The sequence below is a fragment of the Zosterops lateralis genome, assembly GCF_965231275.1.
Source record: "Zosterops lateralis genome assembly, chromosome: 2".
Taxonomy (NCBI): Eukaryota; Metazoa; Chordata; class Aves; order Passeriformes; family Zosteropidae; genus Zosterops; species Zosterops lateralis.
Genome location: NC_139763.1, coordinates 5897239 through 5922084, shown reverse-complemented (window position 1 = coordinate 5922084; position 24846 = coordinate 5897239). Strand labels below are relative to the sequence as shown.

The 24846-nt window shown below is 47.0% G+C and overlaps 1 long non-coding RNA gene across 2 annotated transcripts; it reads right to left on the bottom strand.

Moving 5' to 3' along the window:
• Positions 1 to 9377: 9377 nt before the first annotated feature.
• On the bottom strand, positions 9378 to 24310 carry LOC310906478. Of its 2 annotated transcripts, none has more exons than XR_014589405.1 (3): positions 23948 to 24310; positions 22866 to 23018; positions 9378 to 11470 (listed from the first exon to the last, which is right to left on the bottom strand). It is a non-coding gene; the product is annotated as an uncharacterized lncRNA (long non-coding RNA). The 2 variants fall into 2 exon arrangements; XR_014589406.1 differs by lacking the exon at positions 23948 to 24310 and adding an exon at positions 23102 to 23244.
• Between the last annotated feature and the right edge of the window lie 536 nt (positions 24311 to 24846).

Below are 24846 nucleotides of genomic sequence, written 5' to 3'. Positions count from 1 at the left end.
GAGAGGATCTCTTGTCCTTTTCACATTCACTCCCTGTCCTCCCAGCCGTGACTCTGACAAACACTGCTCTCTGCTCTTCCTGCCTGGGCCAGAAAGTAAAACACAAGGGTTGTTTCTCTGCCATCCATGGGGAGTGCCTTCAACCTATAGGTGATTCTAGGTGGGCTTGGGCACCCACCTGAGAGCATGAACTCCTGACCCCTCTTCCACTTTACATTTGACTTGGATTTGCATGACCTGCTGACACAAGAGAGGAAAAAAATCCATATAGCTGCCTCTCCCAAGTGAGCTGGCCAATCAGGCTAAAGAAACACAGTTTGTTTGGCTTGTCAGAGGGAAAGTCAGGAGGTGATGTGACCGTGGATGACAACCCCTGCCCCCTTGGGAAGAGCTGTGCCCAGTGGATCCGTGGGGGAGGCACGACACGATGCCACGGCTGCGCGTGTGCACAGGCAGGGCAGCTCAGGCTGGGGATAAAGGCAGGCATTTACTCCCCTGGGATAATTAACCACTTCAATAGCCTACCCAGGGCCACGGTGCAGTGGCTTGCAGCCTTTAAAATCAGGACTGGCTGCCTTTCCCAGTGATTTATTTAAATCTCCAAAGAAAGTCCTGGGCTTGGCGCACAAATCACGCTCCGTGTTGTATCAGGGGTCAGGCTGGCTGACTGTAATGACTCCTTCTGGCCTTGAAATTTATGGCTGATGTCAGAGGGGCAAATAACTCCTCCTGCAGAGCCTGCTGGAGCAGAGAGAGCTCCCAAGGCATGACCATCTTCAAGGAGAGAGTGGCAGAAATGCTGTCCAGGCATCTCTGCTCATCCTGCGCAGCTCCATGGCTGTGCCAGGTCACAGCCTGGGGACACAATCCCCATCCTCCCCCAGGCTTCCCCTCCTAGGTGACCCCAAAACCCTCAATGAAACTGATAAGTTGTCAGAAGGAAAGGGCTGATAAATGTTCTGCTTATCTTTCAGGCAGATTGTATGTAGCAAATGAGGTTTAAAAGGAAAAAACTCTTCTTCCAGTCTTGTTTTAACATGGTCACAGCAAAGGGATCTCTGGGTCTGGGCAGATGTTCTATGCCTTGACATGGCAGAATGAGACTGGAAGGGGAAGTTCTCCTCTGCCTGTCCCTCCATAATCCATCCCTGATGCAGATTTCCATTTCCTAATGGAGTCACTCTTCCTCTTGCTCAGGGATTTCCAATTTTTTCTCCCTGGAATGACTGCAGCAAAGGCTCTGAAAGGGGGAAGGGAAATCTCATCTCTGTGAAATGCTCACCCAGGGGGTAAATCTTCAACAGGATCTGGTCAGTTTTAGCCGTGCAATTGTCATTGACACTAATGGGAGACATACAGCTAAATAAGTGTACTGGAAATACCCTGGTCCCCCAGCTGCCCAGTCTCAATAATAATCATATCATAAAAAAAAAAACAAACCAGAGTGAAGGAACAAAAAGGCTCTGTTCTCCCACCACAGGAGGCCAAGAAAAGATCCGTGGCAGAGGCAGAGATGTCACTCACTCCTCACCCATCACAGCACACGGCAGCGGGGAATCAGCATCCGTGATGCTGGGGGAAGGCCAGGAGCTCTCTGGGCATATGTTACTGTAAATTTGAAATTAGAGCCACTGAGGGGATGCAAAATGACAAACCCAGCTGCCGACGGGGGTGCTGGCTGCCAGCAGAGTAAAGTGTCAATTATTTACCATTTGCTAAAGGACACTGCTCTCTGCAGTCACACTGGAGTGTGTGTGTGAAGCGCATCTTAATCTCCCTCCCCAGTGTGTGGGCTGCAGGAGGCAGCCCCAGCACCTCCCTCTGCTGGAGCAAGGATAGGGGCTGAGACACCCCAGTGTGACTCCTAGGAATGGCTGGAGCCTGTGCTGGCTCTCCTGGGATCAACTCCAGTGGTCGGGGCACAAAGCAGGGCTGTGAGACCTGAGGTTGGGGCAAGGATGGACACATGGGTGGCATCACCTCCCAGCCCTGTTTGTAAAACTGTGGTTTCTCCTGTGAGAGGTGAGAGCAGGAGGCACTGTGTGCCCACCACAGCGTGGCATAGCACTCCTGGGGTGGGATCCAGGCCAGGAGCCACGTTTGGGACAGCTCCACTTCACTGCTCCCGTTGCAATGGGATGGGCAGCTTGAAGAAGCAACAGGGGAGAATTGAGATTTTATAAACTGAGTGTGTTTGTGTGTTTGTGCAAATAAAGGAGATGGTGAGGGCGTTTGCATTAGCACTCATGCTGAAAGTCCCTAGATTATGTCTTTTTTCTTAGCCAAAATTGGGCTGTGAACATCACTTTTAAAAATCACTGTTCTTCCTGCTGTTGGCAAATGTGGGCTCCCCTGGAAATCTTTATTCATCAAAACATTCCTCCAGTCTGACCAAAACCTTCTATATTTGGGGCCCTGACAAGTCAAGGCACTTCACAAGTGCTGGTGGCTGCTTAATCACAGGACTCTCATGAGGTTCAGTCATCCTAAATAAGTCACCAAGGCCATGAGTCATGTCACAGGTGGGCTCCACAGTGATTCAAGGATGACATGCTCCCTCCTGATTTATTTCATGATATCATTACCCCAAAGAAAACTCGTTTGAAAGAAGTATTTCCAAGCTTCACACCCCACCTCTTCCACTTGGGCTTGAAGTCACTCCTCAGTGTTCCCTAGGACAACTGGCCAGAGGAGACAGAGATGCTTCTCCACCTCCTGGGCTTGAAGGGAGAGGTTTAGGAAAAGGTTTTACTTCTTCTTCCCAGGGCTGGGCAAGGCTTTTTCCCTGCCTGGCTGTGGGACTGCATTTATCCTCTGGGAACTTCCAGCAGTCAGGCACAAAACCAGTGCTGCTTTTTTGATGATAACCCAAAAGGGAGGTATGAAACCCATGTACCACTATCAGTTGAAACACCTTGGCTGAAGCATTAACACCCTGTGTCACCTCAAGGACAACCACATGTGATTGATGGCTGGTGGCTGGTGGCTGCAGGCAGCTGTTTCAGAGCTCTTTGCATGCTCTGTGCACAGAGCCTGAGGGTCAGGAGGTGTTCTGTGGCCAAACTTTACCTACTTGTGTGTATTTAATGAAATAAAACTGCGTATCTCGTGCTCACCATGTCCAGTGGCACCCTGCTCACCACGTGCACCATGTTTTTTAAGAGCCACATCCAAGGTGAGGAAAGTGAAGACATGAGCTTTCTGCATGCCCCAGTGAAGGCTTTCTGAATGCCCAGCTGTTCATTTTCTGCTCATGGGGACACAGTTTCTCCCTCATTTATCTGAGGCTGAGAGCAAAGAGAAAGTTTCTGCCTGCAGTCTGTTATCAGAACTGTTAGTGATAAATCCTGTATCAGCATTTCAGGTGAAAGTTAGGGAATGCCACATCCCAGCAAAACTATCTGGAACTCAGAAATCAAAGATTATTGATCTGGAGTCAGCCTTTTTTGCTATAAAATCAAGGGGCATTAAAAGAACCCCATTTTAAGCCATGTGTGCCTGTGTCTGGATGTGTGCATATGCATATGCAAAAGGACAAGGCTCATAAGGTAAACAGCAGGGATAAATGAAGCTCCTGGGTGTAATTGAGGTCTGCACCATGATCTGTGGGAATTTTATCGCTGCCTTCAGCATGGCTTTACCCTGTGTTGCAGCAGCAGCTGTGACCTGGGAACTTTACACTGCTGAAAGGGGAGAGCTCAGGACAAGGACTGGGCACTCACTTCTGGCCTTGGGAGGACCAAAGGTATCAGAGGCTGCTGTAGAGGATAATTCATTTCACAGCACTGGTGTGACAGCTGCTGTCTCCCAGCGAGCCCTGCACATCTGCAGCCCAGGACGACTAAGTCAACCGGCTTTGCAGGAGGTCGGATTGGAAAAATTGCTCCATTAAAAAAAAATTAAAACAGTAAAACTTCCCTGCAGTTCGTTTTCACTGCACTGCAGGTGGCCTCCAGAGAAACAAAGGGAGCCTCCCTTTTCTCAAAAGCAGGAGCAAGGAGCATTCATCCTCCTCAGGAGCAGGGCAAGGAGGAGCTGCACAATGCACAGTGGAAATCAAAACCATGTAGAGGAGGGTGTCCATCCAGCACCAAGGGCACCCCAGGTGGAAGCTGCTGGTGAAAACTACTGTTACCCTCTCTGCCAGTCCAGCCTCCCAAACCTCCTGCAGGATTGATCCAGATGAGGCCAAGGTCCTTCTGAGTTTTCAAGAGTATTTTCTTTGCTCATGGAATCCCTTTGGGAGCTGGGGAGGAAGCCATGGGGTGCTCCTTGGCTATATCTTTGCAAGAAGGGAGGTGATCACCCCAGCACGACTCCAGGCACTGCTTTTGGACCTCATGGCACAAGAGTGGAAAGGGCTACACCAAAGTTTAAGGAAGCTCCAGCCAATTTGCTGCTCCCTTCCCCAATTTAACCAGCCAAGGGTAGAAAGATGTCTGTGCCCAGGCCAGTCAGTCGCAGTTTTCTTGACTATGCCATGAATTTTTGGGGGGATTTGATTCAACTTGTTTCAGTAGCAATCTCTTCCTTGCATAATCTCCTTATTTAGTAGGTGGCAATGTTCCTTTTACACAATGAGCAGAGTACAGGTGCAAACCTTCTCCTGCCCACTCATTCCCCTCCTGCCTCCTGGCCAAAGCCACACCTTGGTACCCCTCAGCCCTGCTCAGAGTGGGCACCAGCATCAAAACAGCCCCAGGGGAAATATCAAAGGTGAAGGGTTTGGCTCTTTAAGTATCTTGGTTTAGAAAGACAGATTTCTGCCCAGGGAAAGCTGGAGCTTCCCTTGGAATGAAGAATGTAAACCCCCTCTGTCCAAATTATTATAATTTTGCAATTAGGGGCTTTCAGACAAAGATATAGGAATAGGAATAACAGTTCTTTACTAGGAATATTTAAAAGTACAAATGTAGTAGTAAAAACAAACAAACAAACAAAACCCCAAGCCAACAAAAAATCCTAGAAACATTGACACAGTAAGAATACGACCTGACACCCTGTTGGTCAGGGTTTTGGAAGCAGTCCAAATAAATCCTCCTGGAGTAACAGATGTAGTTCTGTTGGAGCAGAGATAAGCCTGTAGAAGGGTGTAGTTTTCTCTGAAGTGGTGGCAAGATTGGTCCAAGTCTCCCTCTGGGAATCCAGTGCAAACAGACTGTCCTGCTGTTCTGAATCTCAGGTTTTATCCAGGCAGGAATGCTGGGCTCCTCCCCCTGGGTGGAGCATCTCCCCATGGGATGATGGAATTGTATCAGCCCTGCAGTGAGCCTCGATGGCCCATGAACAGCAGAGATCCCCTGGAGGGAGGATGAGTGGTGGAAGAGATAAAGAACACTGCCCCACCTGGTATTAACAGCTGCCAATGAGCAAAAGCCACCTGCTCCCTCCCCCCCACCCCAGGAGTTATGAGAAAAAGAAAAATTTTAACCAGTTTCAACAGATTGGGAATAGAACACAAGCTTTTAGTTACATCTTGCATTGCAACCCAAGACACTGAGAAACACACAGGCAAACCTCTCAACATTTGACTTTCCCCTGCTCTGCATTGACTTTCTCGTTATGATAACAGGTAACAAATCACTGCCTGTGTTGTCACTGTGGCAGCTCCTCTCTCAACAGACTCCAATTCCCCTGGTCCTCCCCTCCCTTTCTCCTCACAGATTAATTCTCACCAAAATGGAGAATTATCTTCAGATGATGCTGACAGGGATGAGGCTGACAGGAAGACAAATCAGACGGTGGGCATGAACCATAAATTTGTTATTTCAGCTTGTGTTGCTTGACTTCTGGGAAATGATATTTAGCATTAAAAAATGCTGGTGTTTGTGTGTTAATGATGGCATGTCAAGAGCACAGTGTCACATTTGCCACTCTTTATCAGAGTAACACATTGGCACCCTGGTGAGGTGAGACCCAGCAGGAAAGAGGTGCTCTTCATCAAAAAACAGCATCAGATGGTTGGAGAATCTGTAGAGCAATGACAGGGAAAAGGAAGGGGAAATCACTGGTGAATTAATCTGATCTCAGCTACACATGGAGGAAAAAATAATTACAAGTATTGTAGTAAGGGAGGGAGATACATGAGTTGGCTGAAAGTCATCCTAAGGATCAAGCTAAGCTCTATCTTTCACGGAATTACCTAACTTCAAATGTTTTAGGACCTGTCCAAAATGATAATTTCCATTAGAGGAAGGTGAATAAGACCTTGTGGTTGTACCAGTCACTTCCCAGGGTTCAGCAGGAACACACACAGGGCATGTTCCTGATTTTCCACTGAGCTGAGCTGGCTCTGGCACTGGCACAAAGTAGATTTTACATCCTGGGATGCATCAAAAGGAACATGGGCAGCAGGTCCAAGGAGGAGATATCCTCACCTCTGCTCTGGTGAGACCCCACCTGCAGTTCTGTGTCCAGGTCTGGTGTCCCCAGCATCAGAAGGATGTGGAATTGTTGGAACAAGCCCAGAGGAGGACTGGAGCACCTCCCCTTTGAAGACAGGCTGGGAAAGTTGTGCCTGTTCAGCCTGAAGAAGAGAAGGTTGTGTGGAGAGCTCTGAGCACCTTCCAGAGTCTGAAGGGGCTACAGGGAAGATGGAGAAGGAAGGGCTCTGTCAGGAACTGTAATGACAGGACTGGGGGGAAAATGTACAAACTGAAAGAGAAAGAAGATTTTATCTTAGATATTAGGAAGAAATTCTTTAGTGTGATCATGGTGAGGCCCTGGTACAGGTTTCCCAGAAAAGCTGTGGATGTCCCATCCCTGGAGGTGCTCAAAGTCAGGCTGGATGGGGCCCTGGTGTCCCTGCCTTGGAAACCCCCTTGGAGGTTGGGATGAGATGATCTCTAGGGTTCATTCCAACCCTTTAACATTCTGTGGTTCTCTGGTCCTTACAGGACAAGACTGAAAGACCTGAGCATCTGATAACTTCTACACCTTCACAAGGGAGAAAAGGATCTTCTGAAGTGAATTACTTCAGATAATCAGAAAAAAACCCATATAGGCTAGAAGTTACTTTTGAATACTGAGGAGATTTTTGAACATTTTCCAAAATGCAAGAGAAGCAATAAGACCTTCCCTCTTCTCTTCCCCCCACCCTGCCCCCAGCATCTCTGGGCTGGAATGTGATAAATTTCTGTATGGGCTTATGGGACTTGGCTGTCTGCCACAGCAGGGGCACAAATTCAGTGACCCAGGAGTTCCCTTCACCTCTGTGCTTTGTATGTGCCTCTGACACTAAAACGGTGATGGCCCTCAGAGCTTGTAAAAATGCTTCTGTTAATCCATTAATAAATTCTGCTTAGTGTCCACAATGCAGGGTCTTAAAAGCTTTGCAGTGCTGGGGTTTTCAGAAGGATGGGGTTCAGACAACAGGAGGCAGCCAAACCTGCAAGAGCCAAAGGTCACTGGTTTTTGCAGGGCCTCAGCATTCCTATACTGAGTGCCAGGGAAAAGCTTCCTTGATTCATGGTGATTTTTACAAGCAGAAAAGGCATTAATGAGTGGGGATATTTTGCCTAAGAACTGGGTTTGCTCTCTCTGTAAGAAACAACCAGGAACTAGTGAGTGCTAGAAGGGTGTAGAGAGGAAAAAGAAACCAGGAAAATGACATTTCTTTTAAAAGAGAGTGCAAATGGGGAAGATGCAAATCAGACACTTTGCCATTGCTTAAAATGCCTGTGAAACAAAAAAGCACCAAGAAAACTGGAGGTCACTACTACCAAGCCAAGAAGGGCCTCTTAGGAAAGACATTCAGATCCACTGGTGTCATAAGCTAAGCAAAGTAATAGTATTTTACATATTAACATAATAAATATTTATCACATTCATTACACACATAAAATGCATTTAAATATAAAATATACATGTGTGTGTAATTAATAATATTGTGCTAAGGAGACTGTTTTAGAGAACTTTATTGTCTCAGGAAAGCCATGAAGGAATTAAAATCCAGAAAAAACAACAATGCTTTTAAGTGTGTGTTTTCATAGCAAAGACAATAAAATCCAAACACAACTTTTTTTTCATCTTTAGCTAAAGGTAGAGCCTTTTTTTTTTTTTTTTTTTTTGCTTTTATTGTCTTTGTAGTGGCCTTTGCATGTGTGCCCTTCCCTGCCAGACTAATCTGTCTGCTGCCTTTCTGCCCTTCTGCAAAGATAATACATATTCTTGAGCCCTCTTTCTGAAAAGCCCTTAGGAAAACATGACTCAAAGGAGAAATAAAAAGCTGCAGCAAAGGACTCAATTTCTAGGTAATTTCTTCTAAATCCTGCTTTCAGTTTATTACCCTGACAAAGAGTCTCTCAGCTGCAGAGCAGAGCCCGACCTCCCGCAGGGGATATACCGAGGATTATCTACCCTGAAATGAAAGTCTGTTGACCTAGGGAAAACATTTCACTAAACAACAGCAGTTGTGAATTGAAGGGACCTGTGGGGCATTAGACACGGTGTAAAAGCAATTTGAACAGAGTAAAGAAAATAAGTGGAAACGGTTTTGGGTAGGGAGGATAGGCAAGGCATGTAAATGAATGCGTTTGTGGGGAGGGTAAATGAAAACACTCTGGGCTTTTTCACTGCTGCCCTCTGGAATGGCAACTGCAGAGGGATTCCAGCCTGGACAGAGCCCCACAGGCTACACCAGCCAGAGGTGACCTGGCCCCACCACACTCCTGCTGTCCAGCAGGACTCAGAGATGCTGGGATGCTCCCTGCACCTCCACCAGCCTCTCCTCACCTGCAGGCTCCTGGTGCACCACTCTGCATCCCAGACTGCATCTGGATAACCCTGCCTTGGCCAGGAGACTGTTTTCAAGGAAATTATGTTGCCATCAGTGCTTGAGCTACAGCAAATTAAAATTAAAAGAAGGGAAAAAAACCCATTAAATTTCTAATCTTCAGCTTATTTTCCCAGCTCACAGCCCAGCAGAAACACAGACCCCTTGGTAACTTTGACTAAAGTGACTTTAATGTTGACAAATCAAGGAGCAGGGATGGTGCCTGATGCTTTCTCTTTGGCTCATTAACATTAAGAGCAGGAGCAGATAATTGCTACCATCCCACCTGGCCCTGGACCACAGGAATTAAAGCATTTTTGATGTTCTGGGGAGAGTTATGTAGATCTTACTGCCCTTTTGTCCTGTGTTGCAGTGATATCCTGGCAGTTTTTATTAAACCACCCCCTCCTCCCCTGCCCAGAGTAAATTGGTTGCTTTCTCCAGGGTAAAGGAGAGTTTCTGAAGGGTGGCATCACAGAGGGGAGAATGGCAGGGGATCTGCTAGGCTCAGTCTCCACGCTCATAAACTTTCTTTTTAAATCCTGCACAAAACAAAAAGTGATGTGAAATATGTTGTTGGATTGGGGAATATCTCTGGCAGAGAAAATTTTCAGTTGTTGAATAACAATGTGAGGCAGTGATGGAATTGCTGCAGCCTAAGACATACAAAATGAGGGTGGAAAAAAAGACCTTGACTCTTTTATGGAGTTTCTACAAATCCAGGGCTCAGCTGTGCCAGACAATGCGAGTTACAAAAGCTCTTGGAAGTGACCAGTGATGTTCACACTCCTCAGATTTTGGGGAGCTTCCAAGAACCCCTTTTTTTTTTTTTTTTTTAAACCAAATTTTATTTTCCCAGATACAGCAGACCTGTAGGAAATGAACCCTTCCATATACTAGGTGGATACCAGAGATTCAACAACTAATTGCTGACTTTTGATCAGAGCTTTTGTAAAAAAACCTAATTTTAAAAAAAGCCAATTGAGGAAAGGGTGAGATTGTGGTGCTGTTACAACACCTCCCTGGCAAGGCTGGTGTAAAAGATGCTTTTATGCCCCACTTGTCCAGATTAAGGACATATTATTGACCCTGTGCAACAGTCTGTACATCCATTGAATGCCCTCAGATAGAAGGAATAGATACAAATCTTATATTTGGGGGTGAGGTGATGCAGTGGGACACCTGCCCCATGAACCTGTGCCTTGGCCAAGCCATGGAGAGCAGAGCAGTGGGAAAGGAAGGATTTGGGAATGAATGGCAGGACTCTGCCAGGGCAGGGCAGCTGCCCAGGGATGGTGCAGACCCCTGGGTGCTCCTCCAGCATTCTCTGAGCTCGCTGCTGTCCTTGCTGCACGTCCTCACATTCGGGTTTGCATGACTCAGCCAGGGATGAGTTGGAAAAGGAATGTCATCATTTTGATCCAGTTAAAAATAATTTATCTGCTGCTCTCTCTCTGTCTCGTCATCCCTTCCTCCCCACCCCGCCCCCCATTTTTTTTTTTTTCTTTTTTTTTCTTTTTTTTTCTTGGAGAGAACTATTAGCATATGTTTTGGAAGGGAAATCGTCCCCTGAGTTAAATTAGCACCTGATCAAATGCGTGCAAAGTGCTAATTGAGCTTTGTAAGCAAACTCGACTGAAAACAAGCTTTTCAGACTCCAGCAAGCAGACAGGAAAATTGAGGCCATCCCAAAGGAAGGGCAGTGTTTTCGGACAGCTGCCTGCACTGCTACTCAGTGACAGAAGTCAGACCATTTCATCCCAAGCAAAGGGAGCACACTGGCCAGTATTTCTAAAGTGGGCAGCTTTTTTGGCCATGCTGTTCACTTCCACAGGTGTCCTGGTTTGGTAAACACAGGTGTCTGCCCAGGAAAAGCTGGAGCTTCCCATGGAATGGAGAATATAAACCCCCTCCATCCAAATTATTATAATTTTGCAATTAAGGGCCTTCAGGCAAAGATTTGGAAATAGGAATAACTGTTCTTTACTAGGAATATTAAAAAAAACAAATGTAGTAAAGCAGATAAATGATAAAAAAAAAAAAATCCTAGAAACACTGACACAGTCAGAATATGACCTGACACCCTAGTCAGGGTGTTGTGAGAAGTCCAAATAAATCCTCCTGGAGTAACAGATGTGGTTCTATTGGAGTAGAGATGATCCTGTAGACAGGTGTAGTTTTCCTCTGAAGGTCAGTGCTGGTGAGATGGATCGGGTTTTCCTCTGGGAATCCAGTGCAAACAGGCTGTGCTGGTGTTCCAAATCTCAGGTTTTATCCAGGTAGGAATGCTTGGCTCCTCCCAATGGAATGATGGAATTGTATCAGCCCTGCAGTGAGCCTCGATGGCCCATGAACAGCAGATATCCCCTGGAGGGAGGATGGGTGGTGGGAGAGATAAAGAACACTGCCTCACCTGGTTTTAACAGCTGCCCATTAACAGAAGGCACCTGCCCCCCCCCGCCCCCAGAGTTAAAAGAAAAAACACCTCTTCAACTGGTTTCAACAGATTGGGAATAGAATACATGCTTTTGGTTATATATTGCAACCCATGACAACAGGGCAAACCTTTCCTTGCAGGGAGAAGCAGGTCCACACCTCTGGTCCCATGTGTCAGACACGTGTTTTTCTCATGGTCTCTGTACTCAGGGGGTGTTTCCTCAAGGGATGATGCTGGTTGCCTCTTGCCCACTCACCCTCCTGTGAAAAACGAGGTTCACTTTTTTGGTGAAATTTAAAAAGTTTAATTAAAAGGCAATAGCAGACAGAAATAAAGCAAAGGGTTAAACAGTTGGGTGCTTGGATTTCAGCCAAGAGCACTCCTTGGAGAAATCCCTTAAATACCTTTTCTATTACATCAGCCTGTTGTATATTCATAGATTATTATGCATATTAATATTTTTCTAAGAACTGTTTAGCATGGCCCCTCCTTGACTCTGCCTTTTTAGAGCATGTGTGTTTCCTGGCTGTGGTTTTATTATCACCTCTAGTTTGGGCTGTGGTCTATGCTTTTTCCAGATGGCAGGTGCTGATAATTGGCATATCAATAACAGGGGTCTTTATCATGTCTTTACTGGATGTTATCCCAACCAAACAGACAGTTCAATTGCAAACATAACTATATATCAGCTATTCCACTGCCATGTCTAAGTAAAAACATAAAAGCTATATTCCTACAGCAGAGTTATTTTAACATTATACATATAACATTTATCTTAATATTTGCGAAAAGCCAACTTTATAATATATATTTATAACTTTCCCATTCCTGGTGGACTGGGCAGGAGGGACCATTCCCAGCACTGGGGAGGACACAGGGCAAGGCAGCACAGCCACTTCCCAGACAGGAGCCCACTGGGATGTCCCAAAAATAACAGAGGACACTGCCAGGACCCTCCAGCTCTTGGTTTCTAGCAGAGCTACTGTCCTGGGTTGACAGTGCTCTCTATCCCATAATCCCATATCGTGGACACCCTTGTTATGTCTAAGAAGGTGATCCGTCCCCTTTAGGGGGGGCGGGCACTGGCCTGCGGGGCTGGCTCCACTTTGGCTTTTGGCTTCCCTGCTTCTAGTCGCTTCTAGTCGCTCGCTGTATCGCAAATTTTTCTGCTAGTTTCTTGCCCTTTTCGTTCTTTTGTTTTTCCTTCCTCTCCTTCTGCCGCCTCTGTGCTCTGTTTGTTTTTTTTTTTTCCTTTTTCCTCTTCTCCTTCCCCCCCCCCCCCCCCCCCCCCCCTTTAAGATTTAGGACCGGCACCCGGAGCTGATCTGGCTGGAGGAGTCCAAGGAAGATCGCCGGGGCTTGTAAAAGAAGCGGCGCGCCCTCCCCCTCACAGTAACCTGAGCTTTTTCTGTTCTTTTTTTTTTTTCCCTTGTGTCGGGGGGTGTTTATTCATTTGTTAATAAACCGGTTTTTTCCACTTTGTGTTCAAGAGATTCCTTCCCAAACCCAGGGTTGGGGGGAGGGGTGGTAGAGGTTTTGTTATTAGGGGATTCCTTGGAGGGTTTCCCCTAACTCAACCTAAACCAGAACATAGTTTGGTGCATTGGCCGGGAAACCCGAGTCAAAGAAAGTGGAAAAAACCTTAATAATAATACTGGTGATTCTAATTGTTTGGTGGGTGTATCAGGATGCTTTTTTCTGGACTCGTAATGGCAGTCGGGGTGAAAGCCTGTCAATATTTCTGGTCTCTAGGGTTTTTTGAGGTTTTATTACCTCTGTGGTGTCTAGGGTTATTTCCTTACCCGGAGATAGCTTTAGCATTTCTTCTTATACGTAACTTATGTTGCCGTGGGGCACTAACCAGAATATTGACCGGGCTCGGATTGTTTGTGATTGTTTACAAGAAGGTTGTAAATATGTTTGATGATTCGTTGTTATGGTTGGGCACTCAGTTTGTTAGGGGAGAAGCAGGGGAAGAGGTTTTTCAGCCTCTGTTTTCCCTCTTCTCCTTTGAATTGTTTATATCTTTATTAGGAAATGTTCAGTTTCCCCTAAGTGTCAAAGAGACCATCTTTCTGACATTTAATTTAATAAGCATTCTCTATATTGTCTGCAGTTTATATAAATTGAAAGCTGAGATTTCCAAAGGGGCTAATGAGACTTCTGAGTTACCAGCAAACCCAAGTAGGAGAAATCTTGAGTGGAGTGGGAAATGGGAAGATATGGGCCAAATTTTAAAGGAATTTTCCGACCCTATAGCCTGGGACTTTCCATCTGAACAAATTCAGAACCCAGCCGAGGTGGCTAAGTATTTGAAAGAGAGGTGCCAGGGTAATACCAAGGAGAAAAGGATTATTACAGTGAGCTGGGCCCTGGCATATGTTTATCGCACTCTCTTAGATACTGAAGGGCAGCAGACAGAAAACAGGGAACAGGGAGATAAGCTAGTTACTATCCCAATTACTCAGGCTGCAGCTAGTATCCCAGGCTCCAGGCCAGTAGTCGAATCAGACAGCAGGGCTCAACCGAGGGCTGTTGCTGCTAATAGAAGAGGCGGAAAGTGTACAACTAAGACAGATCGCAAGGTGGAGGATGATGATGATAATCCAGGAGAAGGACCTTCACAAAAATCAGAAACTACATCGAGGGGTGTAGATTCTGGAGCCAATATTGATTCATTTTCCCTAAAGGACCTTCGAGGCCTGAGGAAAGATTACAGACGACAACCTGATGAATCTATAATAAGTTGGTTAGTCCGCCTTTGGGATGCTGCAGGGGAGGCTACAGTTCTGGATGGCACTGAAGCGAGGCATTTGGGATCTCTGTCGCTAGACCCTGTTATTGATCAGGGCATGATGAGGGAGGCTAGCCCTCACAGCCTCTGGGAACGGATTCTGGACGGTGTAGCACAAAGATACCTGTGTGCAGATGACCTTTATTTGCAGCAGACACAGTGGAGGACCATAGAACAGGGGATCCAACGTCTGAGAGAGATGGCAGTAGCAGAGCTTATCTTTTCAGATGACATAACAACTAGGAATCCAGACCTGGTAGCATGTACACCTGTAATGTGGAGGAAACTTGTGCGACTTGGGCCATCTGAATACGCCTCTGCCCTAGCAATAATGAAGCGAGAGGAGACAGATGAGACTGTGCTCGATATGGCAAAAAAGCTTCGAGCATATGCTGATGCTGTACATGGCCCAACTCATGCCAGAATTGCAGCTGTGGAAACACGACTGCAGAAATTAGAGGACAAGATAGAGGAGAATCATAGGAAACTCAGGGAAGAGATTAAGGAGGACTTCCTCCAAATCTCGGCTGTGCAAATTAGAGGCCCTGGTATCCAACGCTCTGTGGGGATGGCTGAAGAAATGGAAAGAGGCCAACTGGCAGCGTAGAGGAAAACCCATTTGGGCTGCTGAAGAGTGGAAAGATATTGCTGCCCGGTTAGAGAAACTACCGATGAAGATTCGCCATGTAGATGCCCATGTCCCCAGAAGTAAAGCTAATGAGGAGCAGCAAAACAATCAGCGGGTAGATCAAGCTGCAAAAATAGGAGAGTTGAAGATAGACCTAGACTGGGAGCACAAGGGAGAGTTGTTCCTAGCACGATGGGCCCATGATGCCTCAGGTCACCAAGGTAGGGATGCCACCTATAAGTGGGCACGAGACCGAGGGGTGGATCTAACCATGGACAGCATTTCTCAGGTTATCCATGACTGTGAGACGTGCGCTGCCATTAAACAAGCCAAGCGGATGAAGCCCCTCTGGTATGGAGGGCGGTGGTCTAAGTACAAGTATGGGGAGGCCTGGCAGATTGATTACATCACACTGCCTCAAACCCGCCAAGGCAAGCGCCATGTGCTGACCATGGTAGAAGCCACCACGGGATGGTTGGAAACCTACCCTGTGTCTCATGCTACAGCCCGCAATACTATTCTGGGCCTTGAAAAGCAGGTCCTTTGGAGGCACGGTACTCCCGAGAGAATTGAGTCAGACAACGGGACTCATTTTAAAAATAATCTTATTAAAACCTGGGCGAGGGAACATGGCATTGAATGGGTGTACCATATCCCCTACCATGCACCAGCTGCAGGTAAAGTGGAAAGGTACAATGGGTTGTTAAAAACCACCCTGAAAGCATTGGGTGGGGGGTCCTTAAAAAACTGGGAACAGCATTTAGCGAAGGCCACCTGGCTAGTTAACACCCGAGGTTCTACCAACCGAGCGGGTCCTGCTCAGTCCCAGCTCCTTAATATAGTAGATGGAGATAAAGCTCCAGTGGCCCATGTTAGAGGTTTGTTGGGAAAGACAGTATGGATCAACCCTTCCTCGAGTACAGACAAACCCATCCGTGGAATTGTCTCTGCTCAAGGACCAGGTTATACGTGGTGGATAATGCAGAAAGATGGAACAACACGATGTGTACCTCAGGGAGATCTGAATGTGGGGTGAAACAGAAGGAAACGTGTAAGTGTCAAAGGTTTGAGCAAGTAAGATGAATGGAAATGTGTAAGTGTCAAGGGTCTGAGTAAGTGAGATGGGAGTTTTTTATTGTGTGTCCACGATATGGGATAAGGGGTGGAATGTCCTGGGTTGACAGTGCTCTCTATCCCATAATCCCATATCGTGGACACCCTTGTTATGTCTAAGAAGGTGATCCGTCCCCTTTAGGGGGGGCGGGCACTGGCCTGCGGGGCTGGCTCCACTTTGGCTTTTGGCTTCCCTGCTTCTAGTCGCTTCTAGTCGCTCGCTGTATCGCAAATTTTTCTGCTAGTTTCTTGCCCTTTTCGTTCTTTTGTTTTTCCTTCCTTTCCTTCTGCCGCCTCTGTGCTCTGTTTGTTTTTTTTTTTTCCTTTTTCCTCTTCTCCTTCCCCCCCCCCCCCCCCCCCTTTAAGATTTAGGACCGGCACCCGGAGCTGATCTGGCTGGAGGAGTCCAAGGAAGATCGCCGGGGCTTGTAAAAGAAGCGGCGCGCCCTCCCCCTCACAGTAACCTGAGCTTTTTCTGTTCTTTTTTTTTTTTCCCTTGTGTCGGGGGGTGTTTATTCATTTGTTAATAAACCGGTTTTTTCCACTTTGTGTTCAAGAGATTCCTTCCCAAACCCAGGGTTGGGGGGAGGGGTGGTAGAGGTTTTGTTATTAGGGGATTCCTTGGAGGGTTTCCCCTAACTCAACCTAAACCAGAACAGCTACACATTTGCATTTATTTTAAAAATATATCAGATGGTTTGAGGTAACTGCTGTGGTTTTCTGGGAATTATTGAAGTTTTCAGTCCTTTGAAGGTGCAGACATGAGGAGAAAATGGACCCGTGGATTATGGGGACATTGAGTACAGCAGAGATGTTCCAGAAAACAGAAGAGCTGAAGGTTGTTGCTCCCAGAGGGGTGGGACAGCCAATAGGGCTGGCTGAGCCATTTGTTTAGGAAAGGGGAGCAGGAGATCCCCACTGCTGCAGCAAGTGGGTTTTGCTGATATGGCAACTGCTTGAAAGCTGCTGTTTCCTTTCTCCTCCTTAGGCTTCTTCTAAAAAACTGTGATTTTATCTTAAAGAGAAAAAGAAAAAACAAACAAACAAACAAAAAAAAAGGAACAAACAAAAAAAACCTCCAAAAAACAAACAAAAATACCTTCAACAAAACAAAACCAGAAAAAAAACAAACAAAAAAACCCCCACCAAAACCAAAACATCCTCAAAACAAAAAACAAACAAACAAACAAAAAAAACAAAACCTGAAAAAACAAAGCAAACCAAAACCCAAACAAACAAACAAACAAAAAAAACCCCCACCAACAAACACAGAAATCTTGGGAATTTTCAATCAAATCACAAGTTTAAAAATGGTGATTTAGATGGCAAAACCTCCTCATAGATACCTGTGGCTGTACAGAGGAACTGCTCTTTGTGCCACTCTTACAGCTGCCAGCCAATATGACAGCATTGATACTTGTGCTTCTTTTTTTTTTTAAGTCCTCCCTTCCCTAATTTGATATAATTGCTTTGATAATTAAGCAAATGATGACTGTTACTACTTCTCCCCCCTCCAAGCAATCTCCACCTCTGTAAAGGAAGCATGCTAATTTGCCAGAGAGCCACAGAGCATTTGCATGTTTTTTCCATCTAATTTGGTAGCCCTGGTGCTTAAAGCAGGTGTGATGCTAATAAGGCAACTTGAGCAATCAGCCCAAAGTAGAGATTTGTGGATTGCACAAGGATTTGTCTGGAGTGTCTTTCCATGTCTGCTGCTCAGACTAATTATAGCTGCAAAGGGGGGAAAGGAGGGAACCTGAGCATGTAACAGGGGCTAGGAGGAAGGCTGTGGCATTTGTTTTTTTCTGAAAGCCTTTGAACAGAGGGTACCTGTCCCTCAACTCAGCCTGAACATCTTTGTGTTCAAGGAATGACTGGACGTGGCATTCAGTGCCATGGTCTGGTTGATAAAATGTGTTCAGACAAAGGTTGGACTCTGTCTCAGAGGCCTTTTCCAACCTCATTGATCCTGTGATTTTCCTCAATGGCCATGCTCAAGAGTGATGTTTCCAGAAAGATGGAGGGTCCCTGTCCCTGCCTCCTCCTGCCTTTGGTGCTGAGCAAAGCACACAGAGCAATGGGGCCACTGGCAGAATAAGGCTGGGACCTTTGGCACCTGCAGTTCTCCTGGGCCCCACATTTCAGACACCGTTATTTACCTCTTTAAAACCCTGATGTGCACCACAGAGGTCCTGCAGGAGTTTCCAGCATGTGGGGTTCAGCCCTGCCCTGCTCTGGCTGTCAGTGTGGGGAGGTTCCACCAGGCTCAGCCTTCACAGGAGACCATGGCACAAGGTTGTTCCTCAGCCTCCTCCAGCCTGGGAGCCCCAAGTCCCTCCTTGTGCCCTTCATTCCTCCTCTCCTCCCCCCGTGAGCTGTTCAGCCCCACAGGTGAGTGTTCCATGCTCTGGGATGGATGTGGAGCCTCTCCCAGGGGAGGGATGTGTGCAGCTTCCCTGGCTGAGGGCCCGGGTTCAGGACCTGCCACCCATCCCATTAGCAAGAGCATCCTTTGGGCAGGCAGGGATGTCAGGGCTGTCTGGGCAAATTAAAATCACTGCAGTCTTTGCTGTCACATCAGCTCCTGCTTTGCCTTCTCTCTTTTCCTGCTTGGCTCCTGTCGGCAGTGGAGGGCTTGAAGTAAGAGAGGCATTGCAGAAGTTTTCCAGAAGCAAGACTTTAGATTGCTGTAGGTGGAAACTGCACTTCTGAGGACAAAGGATTTGATTTTCCTCGTCATCTCTGTTATATTTTGCTTGTTGTTGTTTATATAGTTATTTATACTTACTATTACTATTGCTACTGCCACTGCTTTTTACTATTACTATTATTATTTTATTCCAGCTAAGCTGGACTCTGAGTTGAGAAAGCACTCGAGGATATCTCCTGTCTGCCTGTTGTAACCCCAGGAGTTACAGATGTAGGACTCTGGGCTTGGGGGGGAAAGGGTCTATCTCAAGTCACAGAATTGACTCTTGAAGGTGGTCCTGTTGTGTGGTTTAGATTTTCCCGACCATTGATGATGGTGGGGACATCTGACTCAGTTGCCCAAATGATTTCTGTGATTCCAGTTCTGAGGTGGATCAAACCCTGGATGTGGATCCCACCTTGCACTGCAGTGTTTGCCACCTGGATCTGCACATGGATTGCACCATGTATCAGCATGAGCAGAGAAAATCTGAGGAATTGGCTGCTTTCAGACACCCTCTGGGAAAAAATAGCTCTTTTCTGAATCAGAAAATGTTCCCACCCTGTATAAAGGTTTGGAGCAGGGGGTCACTCACTTGTCTCCCTGTTCTCTTTTGGGCCAGAGCAACAACCCCAAATCAGCCAGGAAGGGACCTTTTCCCAGGGAGTTCCTGGCTCTGTGGAGAGCAGGAATAACTGGGTATTTCATGGATAACTCCTTCCCTTCCTGCTGCCTCCTGGGCTGTGCTGGACCAGGGTGTCAGGGCCACCACATCCCACACTGCCAGCCCTGCAGACACTCCCACTGCTCCCAGGACTGTTCCAAGGTTAAATCCTCCTTGACTTAAATTTCCTTCCACTGCAAACATTTCCTTGAATTAATAGTTTCTCAACAATAGATAATCAAAACACTTGTCTGTATTTTATTGTTAAATAAAGCAGGTGAGGGTCAAAAGCAGATAGAAAACAGACTGATTAATGAAAGAGGGTGCTGGGGAGGTGGTTTTTTTTTACTTTCAACAGATGGAAAAACAATTAATTTTTAGTCTGATTCTGTTGTTTTGATTTATTCTTCATGGGAATCCTTAGAAAGGCTTCCAGCAAGTTGTGGCCCCAGTGAAAAGTGCAGCTGGGAAGAAGGCCACAGCCCAGCACAGTGCAGGAGGGCCAGCAGGGCTCTCTGGGGAGGAGGAGAGAGGATGGGATGTGTCAGACACTTGAAACAAAGCAGGAACCTTCATTTGTTTCAAATACCTTCTCTAAACAAGTCAGAGGATCGTGGGCAGGGACACAATTAAAAGGAATCTCTCTCTCTCTCTCTCTCTTTTCAAATCCTAAGGACTTTTACCTCTATCTGCCCAAATGTCACCTGGAAAGTTTTGTCTCAGCCACAAGTCAGATGTCCACAGCAGAGTGTGGCCCATCCTTGCCTGGATCCTGGGAGCTGCCAGCCTCCACTTGAACTCATACACATGCTTAAGGTGGGTTGAGTTGCCCAGAATTTCACTTAGAAACCCCAAATGCACTTTTTTTGCCTGCCCTGGTTTCGGTGGAGAATAAGCCTCCTGAATATTTCCAAGCACAGGTGCTTTTAAACTGGAAATATTTTTTTTTTTCCATGTTGCCCCAGCCAGACACTGTCACCCAGCAGAGTGGGAGCAAGAGAAAACAGACCAGGGGCTACCTGGCTTCTCCAAAAACTGTCTGCCTCTAACTTCTGCCTTTCCTCAGAGGAAAGACAAGCCCTGATTTTACTCTGCTTAAACTCAGTGACCTTCACCGAGCTGGCCTTGCCCATGACCCTGAGCCAGAGGAATCTCTGGGCTCTCCCACGTGATATTTGTGCCCATAAACACCTGGATGAAGTGACCTGTGTCAAACACAAAGGCACAGCAAGGTGGTTTGCTCAGCACTGACCCGTGGCCGTGTCCTGCACCCTTCTAAAGAAGGAGGTGGCATTCAACAGGCAAAAACACCTGTGGATGATCTGGCAGGGCTTTGCAGTGCCAGACCTGGATGGCCAGGGATGGGAACACCCTGGAATGTGCAGTTCTAGAAGCAGCATCTGCTCCCAGTTCCCAATGGCTTGTGACAGGAGCTGGGCTCATGCCCCCAAGGCAGGGTCAGGCTGTTTTTCTTTCTCAAAGAGCACAGACTGGCTGGTGAGTTGTCACAGATTTGCAGTACCAGGAATTAGGGGCGGTTTTTAGTGTGAACACAATGTTATCTCATTATGTGTGCTCTCAGGGCACAGCAGCACCAGAGTGAGGAAAGGAATGGAAACATCTCTGCCCTCGGGGCAAGGCAATTCTCTAACTGGGACAAGGAAAGAGTTGTCCTGGGCCCGAGCCAGGCACAAGGGATTGCTGGCCAAGGGAAGCTTTAGTCCTCTAAAATCTCTCCAAAATCCCATTGGCAAAGCTGGGTTTCACCATGGAGAAGGAAACATCCTCGTTTTCAGATGAGCTGCAGCACCCAAAGCTGCACAAAGCAGAGGCAATGGGCACTGGGACTTGGCACATCCCTCACTTTTCACTCTGCCTCAGTCAGAAAACTGTGAACCTTCAGCCTGGCTGACCCCAGGCACCTTCCTAAGAACCAGAGAGATTTCTTAAACTTGGCCTAGACTCATGATTCTCACCTCAGGGTTACTAAACCTTTATAATCATTTGTAAGGCACCACAGGGTTAGTAACTACACCTGAAACCTGGGGACTCCAGCAGAGCACAGCTCAAGGCAGAAACAAAACCTTCAGCCTGTCCACTGGGACATTCCACCAAGACCTAAGGCTGCCCTGTGGAAACTTAATAACTAAAATCCAATCTATGCTAAAGCCACAATGCAGATGATTTACTTGTGTTGCTTTAAAGAAAGAAAATAATTTATCCTTTTAAATTAAAATGCAGAGATATGTCTTTCCCTATCAGTGAAAAGCATCCTACTGTCTATTTTAGCTGACAGACTTGCTGCCAGAAAGGAAATGAGAATATTATCCCTAATGAGTCTTCTCATAATGGTAATTTTCCAAAAGAGGTACCAATTCTAGGTTTGTCTCAACAGTCCCACATCTGCAAGACTTGGAATAAACCTTCCAGGCCTGTTACAGTAGGCAGGCTCACTCCTCCACAGTCAATGTGGTAACGTCTTGTCAGAGCAGCAATTCCTGTTTTAATGCTGATGTGGATCCTTCCCTCGTGTGTACAAACACAGCCAAGTCCAGGCTGTGCCTCTGCTCTCCTCTAAAGCTCCCAGTCTAACCCACATTTCTCTTCCCCACATTTCTCTTTGCACCATTCAGGCTGCCCCCAGGGATGGTGGCATCCTGCCTCCTTTCTGGGAGGCCCCTCATTTTAAGCCATTTGACCACTTGTCTGCCAAAGCCATTTGAGGGAATTAAAACAACATCTCCAGAGGTCCCGCTGGCCTCTGTGGGAAGTACAAACCCACAATGTTCCCCCTCATCTGCAAGAGAGCCAAAGCATCCACCTGCCTCCTTCTGGATCTTGGCAGAATACAGCCCTGATCAAATATCCCTCTGGCTTTCAGGCTTTGAAGAGCCAAGACTGAGCTCCTTTTAAGCCTGTTTCCAGGAATGGCTGGGATGTGTCGGAAGTCTTTGATCCCTGCACCATGTGGCAGGTGAGGTGATGAGCTGGTTTTGGCTGGGGTAGAGTTAATTTTCATCACAGTGGCTGGTGTGGGGCTCCATTTGGCTTATTTATCAGCTGGAGCTAAACCACAAAAAGTGCAAAATCAAGAGCAAAAGTCTGCAAGCTACTTCCACTGTTTTCAATTCGTGTTTGGTAAGATTTTTGCAAAACCAGCTCTGTGCCTGGCCTTTGCACAAAAAGGCTGTGTTTAGCTGAATGCCTCATTGGTTCAGCTGGTCTAGATTTGATCCTTTCTTCCATTACTAAAGCGTGTGTGTGTGTGTGTGTGTGTGTGTGCATGTGTTAAAAAATTAAGAAATTCATGGTGGATACCGACCAATTTGGACGTCCTACATAACCCCATGTGGAGAAGGATGTCTGAATGTAATGATAAAGGTGTGCAGCTGAACAGGGCAGGATTTTAACAGACACTGAAGCAGAAATTCCAGCCTTGGAATGCACACTGAGCATCCATTCCATTGGCTTGTTTGTCCCAGTGTGCAAAGACCTAACCCATATTGCCCCCTCCCTCTGCCTTCATTTCCCAGCAGTTTGTCTCCAGGTCTTCACTCAGAAAATGTTGAGCCAGCCTCAGACCAAAGAGGGAAGGCACCTTTCCTATGGGAATCTCTGCTTTAAACTTCCAAGGAAAGATAGATTCAAGGAAAAAAAAGTGGAATGCCAGAGTCAGGCTCTCCATAGGGATGGGAATCACAGACCAAGGGGCTGCCCAATGGTCCCAGAGTTCCAGATCCACCCTAACCAACATTGCACTGGAATACCTGGCTGGAAAATGCTCTCAGGCACTGGTGGCATTCTTGGGGGTGTCCCATGCAGGGCCAGGAGTTGGGCTGTGATGATTCTTGTGGGTCCCTTCAAGCTCAGAGTAGTCTGTGATCAATGCAGCAGCAAATTTCTTGTACTTCGCCAGGAGCCTGTAAAACAAGTGAGCAAAAGCTGAAGGGTTTTAGGGATTCACAGATCTGTCAGACAAGACAAGACCAAGTCTCAAGCAAACCTGAGCCACTGCCTTTCACTTGGAAAGTTAAGGGTAAGCTTAGACTCTGATGGAGCCTAACACCATCCAGTAAGTTCAATAATTAAGTACAAATCCACCAGGATGCTTTAAGACCCTTCCAAGACCAGGGAATGTCTCCTGGGCCCTTTGTTTCCTGATCTGGGTGTTCTGAGGAGCTGTCCCCAAGCTGTGCTTCTCAAAGACCTGCCAGTCCAGGTGCCACCAACATCCCTCCTGTCCCCCTGCTGCCAGTTACTCCTCTGGGAGTTTTGCATGCCAATATTCCTATTTATTCTCCTTTTGTACCAATCCTCACACTTCTGTCACAACTTCCTCCACCACCACATGGGCTCTGCATGAGTCTGTGCTTGTGCACACTCCTCACCTGAGCTCCAGGATGCTGCCAAGAGGGAGAGCCTGGCACTTGGTTCACAAGGAAGGTTTCCAGGCACTCAGATGAGGAGCAAAGTCATCCAGCAGGTCTCCTGAATCCAGGTCTTCCCAAGCACCAGGTGGGTGCTTTGGAAAAGATTTATCCACTCGGATGTAGATTAACTATCTCCTCCTGAGCTCCCTGGCCCAAGGACAGAGCCCATCCTGGTGGCAATACCTCCCTTCCTGGTGGGGATGGCAAGGAATGGGTTAACTGGAGTGTGTCCATGGAGCAGCTCCTCCTTTCCTCTGCCTGCTCAGGGAGAAAAGGACCGTGAGCTCAGACTGGGATGCCTACCCTAGGCCTCCAAAGAGGAGAGCCAGGAGAGCTGAATCCTGAGTAATTAATAGGGATGGGAAATGTATGGATGGTGGGGCTTGCCATTCACAGCCTGATCCCAAATCCCTTCTTACCTGCTCATTGCAAGTTTGAGCTTTCCCCACACTTCCTACAAACCTCCAAAAAGCTTGAGCAAGTTGAAAGCAGGATTATTCCTCTGTGGACTGCTCCCTGCATTTTCATCTCCAAGCATCCCTCTCCTGCTGGGATGCTGGCAAGGCCCTTGAGCTGACCTGCAGCCCTCCTCTAGAGCAGCAGAGTTTGGGTCTTTTGATCTTCCACCTTATTGATCCAAGTTGGCCCAAGGGTGGTCAGGAAGTGCTTTGCATTCTGGAGTGCACTGAGGCTTGGGAACAAAATGTTCTGTGAGCTGTGCTGGGCAGGACAGGCTTTCAAGTTGCTGTTCATGACAGGAGGGGACTGGATGGGGTGGAGCAGGCAGTCCCTTCCCCTCTGACATCCCCAGGTGCACCAGTAGGGCAGGTCAGCCTCCACATTACCTGTTCCACTGGTGTGCAGCCTTCTGGGCTTTGATTCTTCAAAAAGTGAAGGGAAACTCACATAATTGCTGGGGGAGTTCTGTTGCCAAGCCAGATCCAACTGCAATGAAAATAAATGTCCAAGGAGAGCCCTGGACACCAGCCAGCGTGTTGGTGGCAGCTGGAAAATTTGTGGGCTCTGAAGTGTTGCAGGAGACCTTGATAACTCCATACACCTCTGATGCACGTGAGTGCATTGGTTAACTCAGTAACAGGTGTCCAAATGTCCCAGCTTGCTGGGAATAGGTTTTGTCACCCTCCCAATCCTTGTAAAATCCTATTTTCGGCATGCTGGCAATAAATAACCCCCTCGTCATGCACTGTGGGCACACCAAGGGCTCAAACAGGGCCATCCTTTGGAAGGGAGGGTTATTTTCAGCTGTGATTTTATCCGGGAAGGGGAAGTTGTGGGTAGAGTTCTGGCATTTTGCAAG